A 14,113-nucleotide genomic window follows, 5' to 3' on the forward strand; every position below is an offset into this window, starting at 1 on the left:
ACTTTAAAGCCCTGAGTCTCATCAGGGGAGAGAGTAGGCATGTGTTGGCTGTTAAGAAACTGACAAGTATCCAGATGGCTATTATCAGCGAATGGACTAATTTCCAGGTATTGGAGGTGGTTTCTAGGAAACAGTGCCAGGGAGAAAGGGAAGTATGTGGGTGCTGGGCAACAAGGCTAGGTCAGGACACTTAACTAGCCCTGTCTTCCCCTCTCTAGTGATAGGAAACCTATTCAGAATCCGTGAGGTCTAACATGGCTTTTTAAAGTATTGTTGGGTTTTGTTTTTGTTTTCATGTTGAATCAGGTGAGTTGCACCCAACCCCCCAGAGTAACGCAGATTTTTTGTTGTTATCTAAATTTAAATTTTAAATAGAGGTTTACATTGTGCTCTCTGAGGCAGGGAATCTGTCTCTGTGTGTGTATATAGAGTGCCTAGCACAATGGGCCCTAGGAGCTAACACAATACAAATAATAGTTGTTATTGCAGTATTACCTTTATATTTTTTCTAGGAAAGGTGTCTTTCTATATTTTCTAACACGGATTAGTTTGACTGGAGGGTGTATTTTCACACCCTTACACTGGAGTAGAATCACAGCAACATTCAGTGTATTCTGTAGCAATGTAGAGATCATCCCTCTGAAGCCCTAGAATAGAGTTGTCAGTCTATCTCTAGATAAAGATTCATAGTTTCCCAGGGTTTATTTTATGTATTTCAAATACATGCTTATAATAAATTAACTGTTTCATTAATGTTTTGGGGAAAAAGTGGAGGAAATTTTAATGCTTGGGAAAAATGTTAGACTGACAGAAAAGGTGCTTTTCCGCCGTAAGCTTCCCCCAACACTGTTCCACCAAAGTGCCTCAACCCTACCATGGGAGAATATCTTTAAGCTGGAGAAGAGAGATCATTCTATCCATGTCCATTCTATCCTTCACCTGCTGAGATTGCAAATAAACAAGCCTATTAGAACCATTTGTGATGCAGTTACCTGTCCTCTAGGAAATAGAGAACATAAACTTGTTTCTCACAAGTCGCTGGGCAACATAGATGGTGACATTTGGTCATATTATCAATTTGGGCTTGATATGAACTGAGAATCCAGATAAAAGGCTATGTGTCACCTTACCAATCTTCTTAGCTGTCTAATCCACATCAAAATATTTTAACAACATTGGATCTTCTGTATCATTTTGGTAATTCCTCCTTAATGCTATTGTTTAATTATTGCACCATGAGTTATCGTATTGACCATGTAGACTTCAAGGCAGGACAGTACTGCAAGTTAAATGTATGTTTGGCTTTAGGTTACGTCTACACTAGAGAGCTTATTGCTGCTCAGTTGTACTGATGCAGTTGCACCACTGTAAAATCTCTTGTGTAGCCTTTCTATGCCAATGGGAGAGAGCTCTCCCATTGACATAATTAAACTACCCCCAGCAAGTGGCGGTAGCTATGTCAATGGGAGAAGTTCTCCCACCAACATAGCCCTGTGCACACTATTACTTAGGCCAGTGTAACTTATGTTGCTCGGGATGTGTTTATTTTTACACCCCTGAGAGACACAAGTTTTGCCGTCATAAATGGTAGTGTAGACATGACCAAAGCTTTTGGACTTCATACTATAGAAAAAATTCTAAATTTTTTTCAATGGGTGCATCTTGATGGATTAAACTGGCTCCTGTGTAGCTCCCAAATCTTTAGTGTTTCAGGTTTTCCTCCTTATTAAATGTTTCCTGTAGGTTGAATCTTGTGTCATGCTCAAAGTGAGATTGTCTCATCACCCACACAGCTCTCATTTAGCAGACTTTTCTTTCCCTTGATGGATGATGATCCAGTTGTTAAAGCTGTAATTGGTGATGGTAGTAATATATGATAATATTCTCTATCTGCCACTCTGCAGCTATTTTAGTTGGGTGTACCTTACTCGCCTTTTTGGCTTTGCACAAATGGCACATAATTGCAATCTACTACATTTTGGTGGTAATGTCACTTTGCATGATCATAGCTCTCTCCACAGTATCATGAAGCTGAACAAGGATCTCAGGGGTTTTGCAGGGACTTGGGTCCACCAACTTCATTGTGGCTTTGATGCAGACTTGCTTCAGTATAAAGGATATCCAGAAATATCAGGTGGACTGTAAAATGTGCCTACCCTTAGATACGTCCCTTCTCATTTTAACTGTAATAAATGCTCCCTATCTATTTTTAGTTTAGAATACAAGGAAACATCCTCTCTCCCTCTCAGGATTTTAGTCCAGTTACAAAGGTGAGAATAAGTAAACTGCTCCATCTCCTGTTTTCCCTCCCTCCAGACTCTCATCCGGCACTAATGCTACTATCATAGAGGCAATATGGCAGTGGTAGCTACAAATACAATTCTCCTCTTGGTTCAGTAAGGACTTGATCCTGCTCCCATTGACTCCTGTGGTGCAGGATCAGAGCCTAGAAGGGTGTCCATTGATGTAGCTGCTGTTATGCTTGCAGTGGATTATTGTTCTCATTAACAAACACTGTTTTTTCAGGATTTTTAGATATGAGCCCTATCTTTTCTCCCACTCCTCCCGCTGGTGATAAGAGGATCTTCTCTCCTCCTATGTTTTATTTTTATCCCCTTCAATGTCTGTATGAGTTGAGTTCAAATGAATGAGCATTGATGTGGCAATGAACATGTACTGTTTTTCTGCGTTTCCTTATTGGAAATTAGAAATTGTTGACAACCACAGCATGGATACAATGACGTTACAATGCACTTACAGGGTGACCTGGAGAAATTAGATATCTGGACAGAGGAAAAACCTGGGACATTACAACTGAATACATCTGGGGAGAAATAATTTGTAACCGACACACACATTCTGCGGGTGGGGAGGGGGGGAAAGGGGATGGTAGTAAGGAGCATAGGGATTAGCAATATTAAAAGAGACTTAATGGTGGTAGTGGACGAATTAGACATGAGTTTACAATGTAATATGACAGAAAAAGAGTCAGTACCATTTTGTCCTGCATCCACAGAGGTGTCATGGGGCAATATAGAGCTAAGTGGCTCTGACAAAGGAGAGTTCAATTTTGGATCTCTCATTTCCAAGAGATATGGGGTCGGGAAAGGAGGGGAGAGAATGGCTGGAGGGATTGAATTATGAGGAAGGATTAAGAGGTAATGGTGTATACTTGGCCTAAGTGATGGCTATAATTAAGGAAGGTTACTGTACAAATAGAGAGTGTTAATAACAGGAGAAACAGGAATTATTGTGCATGGTACAAGAGGCTGTAAATGAGAGTAATGAGATAGAATTGAGAAAGGGGAAATTGAGGCTTAATGCTAGGAGAAACTTCCTGATTGTGGAATGTGTTAGGCTGTGGAATAGCCTGTCAAGGAAAGAGATAGAGTTTCCATTTTCCACAGTGTTTAAAGCTAAACTGGAAAAAAATTAAAAAATAGTTTTGCATTGGCAAGTATATGAACTGGTGACCTCAAAAGCCTTTTCCATCTCTGGTTTCTGTGACTCTATTTTAAATGTAGTGTAAATGCATATTTATAGGCTAGACCATAACAGCCTTTTCATTGCTGCAATGGTCTATTAATGATACACTTTAAAAAAAAATCTCAGTATATAATTATGCAGCAGACCCTAGTGACTCTATAGAACCTCTTACAGAATGCTGAGTCAATGCTTTTAATAATTATCTAAATATATATTTACATGAGAGCTTAAAACCACCAGTGAATATAATGTACATGTTTACTTAGATGTTCCTGTCTTACCTATCGGCTGCTTCTCTGGTCTATTGTGGCTACTTTATGCTGCTCGACCACACTGCTAAAATGTGTTGATGCCATGGCCCCTTACCTGCTCTTCTCTCCTTTACAGGCTGCTCTTCACCATACTTCTGGTGCTATCACTATTTGTCACCACTATAGGTTCCAGTTGAGGTGGAGCTCCATTAGGCAAGGTACTCTGCAGATTCACAGTGAGAGACAATCCCTCTGCCAGACACTTCATGCTCTAAGTAGAAAGGCCAAACAAAGGGTGGGAAGGGAAACAGAGGCACGGAGAGGTGAAATGATTTGCCCAATATCACACAGGAGGGTGGTGGCAGAGCTGGGAAGAGATCCCAGAGCTCATGGATGCTACTCCAGTGTTCTAACCACTGGACCATGCTGCTCATCTATACTTGCTACTGGACTAATGAGCTCTTTGTGGAGGGCTGTAAGTCAAATTAATACTCCACTGAAACAATCTGTTCCTTGACTCTTGTTTCTAACCTCCCAGCCATGGGATATAGCTGTCCTTGCTGTATACTTTCCTGTGGTTTGCTGTTTGTTTACTGCATTGTAACACAATGTACCTTGCCCTGAGGCTTTGAGAGTTTTGTTAAAGATCTTCTGCCCCTCTTACTAAGAATATCAGGCTTTTGTACAATTTGATGGTGTCACTCAAAACTCCCTGGCCGTCCCCTGGAGGTAACTTGGTAATGAACTGAGCTCAAACTTCAAAAGATTCAGATTCATTTGAGGAACTTTGAACTGACAATGAATAAGTGTGGTGTGTGTCTGTCTGAAATTTTCCCAAAACACATAGCCAACCCCTTACCCCATCACCCCTAACTGGAACAGTGATATGGGAGTTAGACAAGGTACTGACAAGCTGCTTTTGCTTTCTACAAGATTAAATCACAAAGCAAACAGTTTTGTGTTGCTTTTAGTTCTGAAAAAAAAAGTCCCTTAAGTGAAAGAGAGAGGATGTGGATAACAGATTGTAATTGCCTCTTTCACAGACTGTGCTCTGGTTAAAACAGTGTTTCCTGCTGAATTGCATGGAAGAAAAGAGAGCTTTAAATATTGATGTCTACGTGAAGCTTCCTAAAGTGCCCAGCTATGCTTGTCTCACAGTATTTCTTTAACAGCCTTTATTTTCTGCTCTTTTTAGATTGGTTACTGGTGGGTTCCAGCCAGAGATATTGTCCTGTACTGGCCAGAAAGGATAATCATTGCTATTCTGGAGACAATGTGGCTCTGCCTGACATTCCTGCTTCTGGTACCTGGGTACCCCAAGTAAGTTAGAGTGAATAAGATAATAACATGAAGGCAGCATGTGCACCATGCTGAAGGCTTTTCAATTATAAAAACATGCCCTCATTCTCCCTGCTGCCGTATGCCAGGGGGTCTGTGTACACCACCCACCCATGCCAGGGGCTCCATGTGCACCACCATAGACCCTCTTTTCCTCTTCCCCACATTCTTATTTCTTTTCTCTCTGGGAGAGAAGTCATTCAAGGTGTCAATATTTTAAAACTATATTTGGAGGAAGAGTAGAGCTGAGATGTGGGGTATTGTTGTGTTAGGAGGTGTCAATGACTGCCATCAGCCAAGTCTTTGGACCAGGAGTAGGCAACCTATGGCACAAGTGCCGAAGGCGGCACACAAACTGATTTTCAGTGTGGGTCCGGGCCACCAGTCCGGGGGCTCTGCATTTTAATTTAATTTTAAATGAAGCTTCTTAAACATTTAAAAAACCTTATTTACTTTACATACGATAGCTTAGTTATATATTATAGACTTATAAAAAGAGACCTTCTAAAAATATTAAAATGTATTACTGGCACGCGAAACCTTAAATTAGAGTGAATAAATGAAGAGTCGGCACACCACTTCTGAAAGGTTGCCAACCCCTGCTTTGGACTACAGACAACTACAGTGGTGGTTGAAGCTGCTGGGTCTGCTAAGCAGATGCCAAAGCCACTGTGTTTCTCTCCATTTCCCTCTTCTGATTTTCACCAAAATCAGTAGATTCTGCACATTGGTGCCTAGGATACTCCCTGAAATTTTGGAATTGACCAAATGCAGTGATCACAAGTTATTATGTTACAGACTGATAGAGAAATGTTGTTGAATTGAGTATAATATCTCACTTCACTTGGCCAACCAATAAGCAGCCTATAATGCAGAGAGTGAATTGGATGGTAAGGAGAATGGATAATTGTAATGATGATTTCCTCAATTTCAGAGTAGCACAACCAAGTGATAATGTACATGGCAAGGAGAAACATCTGGTGAATGAAAATGTAGAATGTCCATTAAAATGGAAAAAAAATAAAACAGGTAAATCTGAATCTAAAGGAAGCAAGAGTATATTCAAATTTTAGGAAGACATTTGTGTTAGGAAAGATTCTGCTTTCAGTTAAAAAGGTGCAAGTCTGGAGTAGTTTCACTTAAGAAGAGCTCTGTGTGGCTCGACAGCTTGTTTCTCTCACCAACAGAAGTTGGTCCAATAAAAGATATTATTTCATCCACCTTGTCTCTCTTATGTCGATAGTCACTTTAATATACTATGTACTGTATAGAAATTGGCTCTTTGAAAGAACAATCCTTAGCATGAGACTTTTTGTACTTTCTGGTTCTAGTTAGGTAGAGAGAGAGCAATTATTTGCAATATTACTTATTTTACACACCATTTTTCTTGAAAGACAACATTCCTTCCTTGGATGGAGTCACATTTGCTCTTTACAGATTGTCTCAAGAAACTCTGAAAAGTCAGTTCTAAGTTTTCATGAAATCTTGGGGTGGAGAGGGTTGTGTATCATTTGATTTCATGAAACATTTTTATTGCATATTCAGATCAGATCCTATTGTTAATTTATTCAAAATGGAAAAAATGTTGCCTTCCATTATGGAAGTTTTGGACCATAATGTACCAAATCCTGCAATTATTACTCAAGTAAACTCCTATTGACTTCAATGGTAGCTTTGCCTGAGTGTGAGGACTGCAGGATTTAGTTTCACAGTAATACGATAATGTGGGTGAGTGAGTGGATGGCTGGGTTTGTTTTGTTTTAACTCTGAAAAGTAACTAAAAACATCATTGTGGGGTTCTGTGTCTGTTGTGCCTCACTGGCTCTGCATGTATATGCTTGATTTGCAACTAGAAAGATAGTTTATCAATTATTAACAGTCCTGTAAATGCAACTGGTGAAAGTCAAGTTGAATACTTACCTTCCGCTGGCTCATCTAAAGTAAAAGAGAGACTGTACAGGCCAATGTCTGTTCTCATTTACACCTGTGCTGTGGTCATGAGGGCCATATAAAATAAAAATCCATCAAAAACTCTTGGTTACATTCTGCTTGAGGGGAGGGATAGCTCAGTGGTTTGAGCATTAGCCTGCTAAACCCAGGGTTGTGAGTTCAATCCATTTAGGGATCTAGGGCAAAAATCTGTCAGAGACAACAGTACTTGGCCCTGCTGTGAAGGTAGGGGACTGGACTCAATGACCTTTCAAGGTCCCTTCCAGTTCTATGAGATAGGTATATCTCCTTATAATAATAAAATGCTGGTGCAATTAAATTCACAGTAATTCCAGACTTACACATGTGTAACTGAATCTGGCCTATTCTCTTGAGTGAAGTTGTGCAGGTTTGACAAATTATAGACTTTGGCCTTGCAGTTGTAAGTTAGTAAAGAACTGTTGGTGATTCATGAGCCAGAATAAAGTCTAGCTTGCTCACTCTTAACCTTTGTCATCTTTGCAAGGCTAATGGGAATAAAAGAAGTAAAATGTTATTTTTGACACTAAGGTATAGAGATGTGTTGTTAGTGTCAGCAACTATGACTCTGAATACCCTGGAGGAACAGAGCTGTTGGTAAGAAAGTGCTGTTATCAAAGGGTAGGGTGACCAGATAGCCAGTGTGACAAATCGGAATGGGGGTGGGGGGTAATAAGAGCCTATATAAGACAAAGCCCTGAATATCAGGACTGTCCCTATAAAATCAGGACATCTGGTCACCCAGGGTACTTCTCAGAGTTGACCAGCAATTTAAAAGCTAATGACCGCTGCAGAGAGCATTGCATGGGAATTAATGACCAACTACTGGAGTTGACTCAGTTGGTCATTAATGGCCTGGAAAAGTCTCACCTGGAGGTGATTATTGCAATTATAAATCCAGGAAATACAAAAATTCAAAGAAAAACACTAAGATGTTAAGGTGTCAGATAGAGCTGAACCTTGTCATTGACAGTATTCTGTTTCCAATAAACGAATCGCCCACTTCTCTTCCCAGTGAAATCAGTACATTTTTCACCATTGACTTCAATGAGAAAAGGATCAGCTTGTATAGATCTAAGAAATTTCTGACCCTTATTCACTAGATGATTGAGAGGTCATGTTAGGAGGCATTCGTCTTAATACACCCTGCACTTCTTGACTCTGAACAAAGTGCTCCTACAAGATTTCCTGCTTGGCCAGAAACAGGAAGTGCCACATTCCTCAAAAGTGAACTTGTATTCAGGTTTCCAGTCCAGTTTTGCAGACATTAATTTAAAAAAAAGAAAGAAAAAGAAAAGTAAATGAGCTTTGGATAGGCTCATGAATTTTTGGATACAGTGTAAGCTGACCTGTCAAATCATTGTAGGTTAATCCATTACTTGTTTTTGTAACCTTGGGTTGTCTTCAAAGATCAGTTCCCCTTCAGCCAGGAGTTGCAGTAGTCCCTGCTGCTGCTATGTCCAAACTGCTCTGAGTACAAGGGCCTGTGAATACCCATAGTGCCAAATTCATCAGTCTTGCTCCCACAGGGCAGGGATGTAGAGTGATCCTCACTGAACTAGGCACAAGAATTGGGAGGACAGAAATTCTGTCTACATGCACTACCCCCGTTCTTCTGGTCATGGTAATTCGTACTGCAGTTCAACTCTTAAGTACCTCAGTATATATATCCTTCAAAAGGGCACTTATAAAGATCTGCTACTATATACTACATGTTTTGCAGCTTCATCAGTTAAAATATTCTCATTGCCTGCAGCAGATTGTGTCTAAGGTATACGTGAGAGTTTGTGATAGAGCTGTGTGAAATGGCTGTATCAGTTTTCATTTGTGAATGCTTGTGACTCTGGTGTAAGGCAAAATGTTACTCCTTCAACAGGCACAGCTTATTTTTTCCTAGCAAGAGCTTGCTTCCCTTGTGGATTGGCCTCAAGTGAAAAAGTGTAACTTTTCACAAAGGAATTATGTTGTTTCTCATAGGGAGAGCACTTTTTCCTAGAAAAATGAGTTTTCCTCCTGTGAGGTTTGAGATGAGAATAAGACCACCTTGCTCTCAAAAAGGGATTTTTGTGTGTGGTTTTTTTGCCACTGGGGTGGGTAACCCTTTCTAATACACACTACTTGTACATGGCAACACTTAAAATTTTATGTGTAGATTACAATTAAACTGTCGTAAGCACAGTATAAGTCTGTGTGTGTGTGTGTGTGTGTGTGTGTATATATATATATATATATATATATATATATATATATATGCAAAGACACAACTGAGGGTGTGCGTCTGTAGCTCTTTCTGTCCCTCCTCACCATCAGCAATTCTCACTAACTATTTCAGTGGGATTACAATTGTAATGCCTTATGAACATATTCAGCTTGTTTGGATATCTATGGCGGTTCCCTAATTGCCTACTCATAGATATGTTGGTAAATAGCAGTGGCAGGCGTTTTTTATATCATTCCTCAATGTAGACGCTTTACAAAGATGGACATACAGAAGTCACATTATACTCTTGTTGCATACCCCATCTACAGTCCATCACCTGCTGCCATAGGACGGTCTCAAACAAGCACAAGCCTTTATTTATTTGTAATTGTCTCGCCCTCTAGTGGTTGACTTAAAAATGAGGTTCTGAGCTCTAGTATCTAGTATCTCCTCCAGCTCTGCAGTCTTGTGAGTCCTAAGTAGCGTTCTAATATCTGCTCATTGTCCTCTGAACAGACCCGTCTACTTGCTGGCCTGAGCACCTCCATTTCACAACTGCTTTTCTTTTTCTGATAAACTCCTGAAAGGCTTTTATCCTTATAGTCCATAGCCACAAAATTCACATCTGAAGCTGAACTTCCCCAAAATTTTGGGATATCATGACCCAGTGTTCTAGTTCAGGCCCATTTCTAATTAATTTACAACCCTCTGGTACCCCGCAATGAAAGCAGTGGTCTCTGCTTGCCTGCTTGTAGGGCAAATTCCACAAACACTCTTAAGGGGTTGGACTTTAACTTTCTTGCAACTACAACACAAAGTAGGGAAGGGAATTTGTAACATACAAAGTCATTACAGCCTCTGGTTTAAATTGATTACAAGGAAATGATATGCCGCAGGAAAGAAAACAATAGGTAAAAAGAAGTGTCCTAAGTAGCGAGAGAAGATGAATGCGGTATGTTTCTCCACCTAAGATTTTTCACGGCAGAGTATGATTGTGTAATATCTCACCACGAGGAGGCTAATATAAGGCCATAAATCAAAGAGAACAGATTTTCAAATAATAAAACACTGTTTTCTCGCTAATAGATATCAAGTTAGGACACTGAGCTATTGAAAACAAGCTTTAGCACTCGTCTCAGTGTTGATGACAATGACTTATGCATTTTTAGGTCTAATAGGTTTTCTTGGGACAGATGGTAGCCAAACATAAATTCTGCAGATTGGAAGTTTGCACCCTAGACACCTAAACATACAGGTTAATTAAAATGAATATAGAGGTATACAATATTTTCTACAATTTAATTAATATCCATCACTTAAATAGACCTATAGCTCAGTTTCTGTTTATATTAACCAGTGTATTGTTAGGTTTCCATACCTGCAAGCAGAGATTTTAAACTTGGAACTGAGATGTCCATTTTGTTGAGGATACAGGAGGTACATCATTTGATGTCCCCGGCTATGTTGGCTTTGCCATGCCAATGCTTGGGAAAAATCTGGGTTTTTGTTTTGTTTTTTCATAGTAAACTGCAAAGATGGTATGTGGAAGACATACATAGAACATGTAGATGCACTAATAAGGTTCTACTTTAACAGTCACTTTTCTGACCATAATTAGGCTTTAAAGCAGTGGTCCCCAACCTTTTTGTGGCCAGTAGCACATTCATGTTTTCAGAAGTGTGGTGGGCACCAACAATTTTTCAAGGCTTATTTTGTATTTGTACATTAAATAATATGAAAAACATCATATTTAATATTACATAATATATGAATCCATAAGATAAAAAGGGTAATTTTACATGTAAAAAGGTACTCAATTATTTGGCAATTACTCTTTACATAGTCACATATGGCAATTACCATGTGAATTTGCTATTTTTATCTACCTGTAAGAAAAATTAAGGAGTTTTTACAAAATAAATATCGTAAACAGTTTTCATCTTCTTTATTTTTAAAAAGTAACACATTGTTTAACTGCTGGGCCAAATATATTTATTATTCTTACTTTAACATAGAATGAAGCTTGCAGGCCTGGAGTTTTCTGTTCCCGGCAGGTGTGGGGCCAGGGCTTCTCTCTGGCTTAAGCCGCAGCCCTGTGCCTGCTGGGGACCAAGAACTCCGGCGACTGCAACCCCAGAGAAGTCAGAGGGAAGCCACAGCTCCATGCCTGCAAGGGACAGAGAACGCCAGTGCCTGTAGCCTGCAGGCCCGGAGTTCTCTGTCCCCAGCAGGCACGGGGCCCCGGCTTCTCTCCCCTGCTGGGCACTAGGTAGGCCCGGCGCCTGCCAGGGATAGAGAACACTTGCTCCCGCAGCCTGCAGCCCCGGAGTTCTCTGTCCCCGGAAGGCGCGGGGCCGTGCCTTCTCTCCCCAGCTGGGCAATAGGAGGGCACACATAAATGCCCCGGCGGGTGCCATGGCGCCCACGGGCACTACTTTGAGGACCACTGCTTTAAAGGAATCCAGCAGAGAGACAGCGAAGCTGACTAGTAGAAGGAAAAGAGAGACATAATATTTGGGGGGGGGGGCGGGGAGGGTTTAGTTATAAAATATCATAATGGATTGAAGTTCCTACGCCTTCAGGGAGAATAATATGAGTACAGGGAAAAAAGGAATAGTGAGGTTTTAAGTAGAATTGATGATACTAGCAGGGTGATAGTACATGCAGCTTTCATAACTTCAGTGGAAATTTCCCAGGTGGAGGAAATGCGGATCAGTCCATGAGTCAGATACACAGGTCATGAAGTTCCACCAACACAAAATGGTTAACACGCAGAAGTCTATGGAAGTAAATATTAAATTAATTGCAGAGAGAGAGCTCCAACAAGAAGTATTAAATTTGTTTTAGGTAAGTCTTAATGAGAAGCAGGGATTGTCAAAGAAATTAGGTGCTCAAATTCAATGAATATTAAATGGGAGTTAGATTCTTTTGAAAATCCCTGCCCTTCATTGAAACCAGGACAATCAACTATTCAGTCATACTTCCATCATTTAAAAAAATAATTTTAGGGAAATTGAGACCAAGACAGTTTTGTTCCTTATTTTCAAATGTTAATTAAAGGCAATGAAGAGATGCATCATTTTAGTTAGTTACCTGACCCACTGGCAGCAAGGGGGAGAGAGACAGACAGACCTTTGGTCAGATGAACCAAATTTAAACAGCACCTCCTGGTGTTAAGTGAGAAGCTGTTTGGGAAACGATTTTTTTTTCCAGTTCCTGGAAAACCTTTTTGGATTATTGTTTGAAAACCAAACATTTTTTGGTTGTCAGCAATAGGAAAAAATATTTTGAACAAACAGCCATACCACTTGCTTCTTCTAACTCCAGTAGGATTTTGATACCTGCTGAGCTTCTAAATGTGTCTGCATATGTATCTCTGGAATTCAGAATTTGAAATACAGAGGGACAGATTTTGCTCTCAAGTACATCAGTGTCAGTCCTAAGTAGCACCTTTGAAATCATTGGAATCACTTTATATTTATGCTATTTTAGGTTGGTGGAGATTAGAATTTGACCCTCTTTCCAAAGGGTTGAATATTATTATTCTCAAAACTTCCCATATAAATTCAAAAATACATGTAGCATGGTGGTCTTATTAATGAAACAGGAAGCAAAATGCTTGGTCGGGTCTGAATGTTTGCTATAGTATTATTGCTAAAATAAAAATGTAAAATATCTTAAATTAGCAACAATCGCATGTGTGCTGCTAATCAAAAATAGGTGATTATTAGGATAATTGCTCAATTTTGTAAGCAATAATGCCACCTAAAACACAAGTTTCTGAAATGTTCTGGGTGATTAATAGAAAGTTTTCTTATACAAGCTCTGACCTTAGTTTAGACCTAATTGTATCATGCACACAAACTGGAATGTCTTTGTCCAGGGAAAGCAGCAGTGGTCTGGTGGACAAGGTGAGAGGAGGACTGAGGTTCTGTTCTGAACTCTGCTGCTAATGACCTATAGTATGACAGCATGTCTTTGTGCCTTGGTTTCTTCATTTGTAACTAACTTACTTTCCTTTGCGAAGTGCTTTGAGATCTATGGTGAAAAGGGCTATGTAAGAGTGTTGGGATTCTCTCTAAGACCTTTCCACTTGTTTTATCTGGAATACCTTGTCCAGTTCTGGGCAAACACATCATGTACTTCTCTGGGATCCAAAAAACTCAGTTCGACTCCAGTTTTAGTCACTTAGTTTACTTTGTTAGGCAGGTAACAACTCTATGCCCACACCAGCCAGGGCCAGGCACAAGGGATTTAGGTACAGGGTGATACCACAATTCCAAATCATATCTCACACTGCACAGTTTCTATCCATCTTCCCTAGCTACTAACATCTATACTTGCATGTGAAGACCAATAGCTTTGCTGGTTGGGTAAAGCAAGCCAATCAGCTCAGGGTGTTTCTGCCTACTTAATTTACTGTAAACATAGTGGTAGTAGTTAGTTTAGTTAGTTTTCTTCCTCCCTTATTTACTATCAGCATACAATAGTTAGTTGTTTGTGCAATTACTTGTTCGGGCTTGTTCAGCAGTTACTTGTTCAGGCATGTCTTGTCTTAACTTGGGCCTGCTCATGTCAGCTAAGCCAACCGTACAAACAGCTAGGTATTTATTATCACCAGATATATAAAGAAGTTAAAAGGCCAAAAATGAAGCCTCCTCTCCCAGCTTTATTCATGTTTTCAATATGTATCTTTAAATAAGAGCAATGTTAAATTTCACCGTGGATTTTTTAAAAACAAATTAAAGTCCAGTTTTGGCAGAGATGAAAAGGGGTGAAAATCAGAGCCCTGAAGTCCTATTTCCTCTTCACTAAGTCTAGAAGATGAAAGAGGGGGAACCCTTACAACACTTTTTATTTGCCTCTCAAC

General features: G+C 39.9%; 1 long non-coding RNA gene across 1 annotated transcript in view; it reads right to left on the reverse strand.

Annotated features, from left to right (window-relative positions):
• LOC127054338 (uncharacterized) overlaps positions 1 to 10,919 on the reverse strand; it is a 788,041-nt gene extending 777,122 nt beyond the window's left edge. The window contains exon 1 of the long non-coding RNA XR_007775231.1: positions 10,885 to 10,919. This is a non-coding gene — a long non-coding RNA (uncharacterized LOC127054338). The remainder of the gene's footprint in view (positions 1 to 10,884) is intronic.
• Positions 10,920 to 14,113: the final 3,194 nt, after the last annotated feature.

The sequence above is a fragment of the Gopherus flavomarginatus genome, chromosome 6 (assembly GCF_025201925.1).
Source record: "Gopherus flavomarginatus isolate rGopFla2 chromosome 6, rGopFla2.mat.asm, whole genome shotgun sequence".
In the NCBI taxonomy this organism is placed as follows: domain Eukaryota; kingdom Metazoa; phylum Chordata; order Testudines; family Testudinidae; genus Gopherus; species Gopherus flavomarginatus.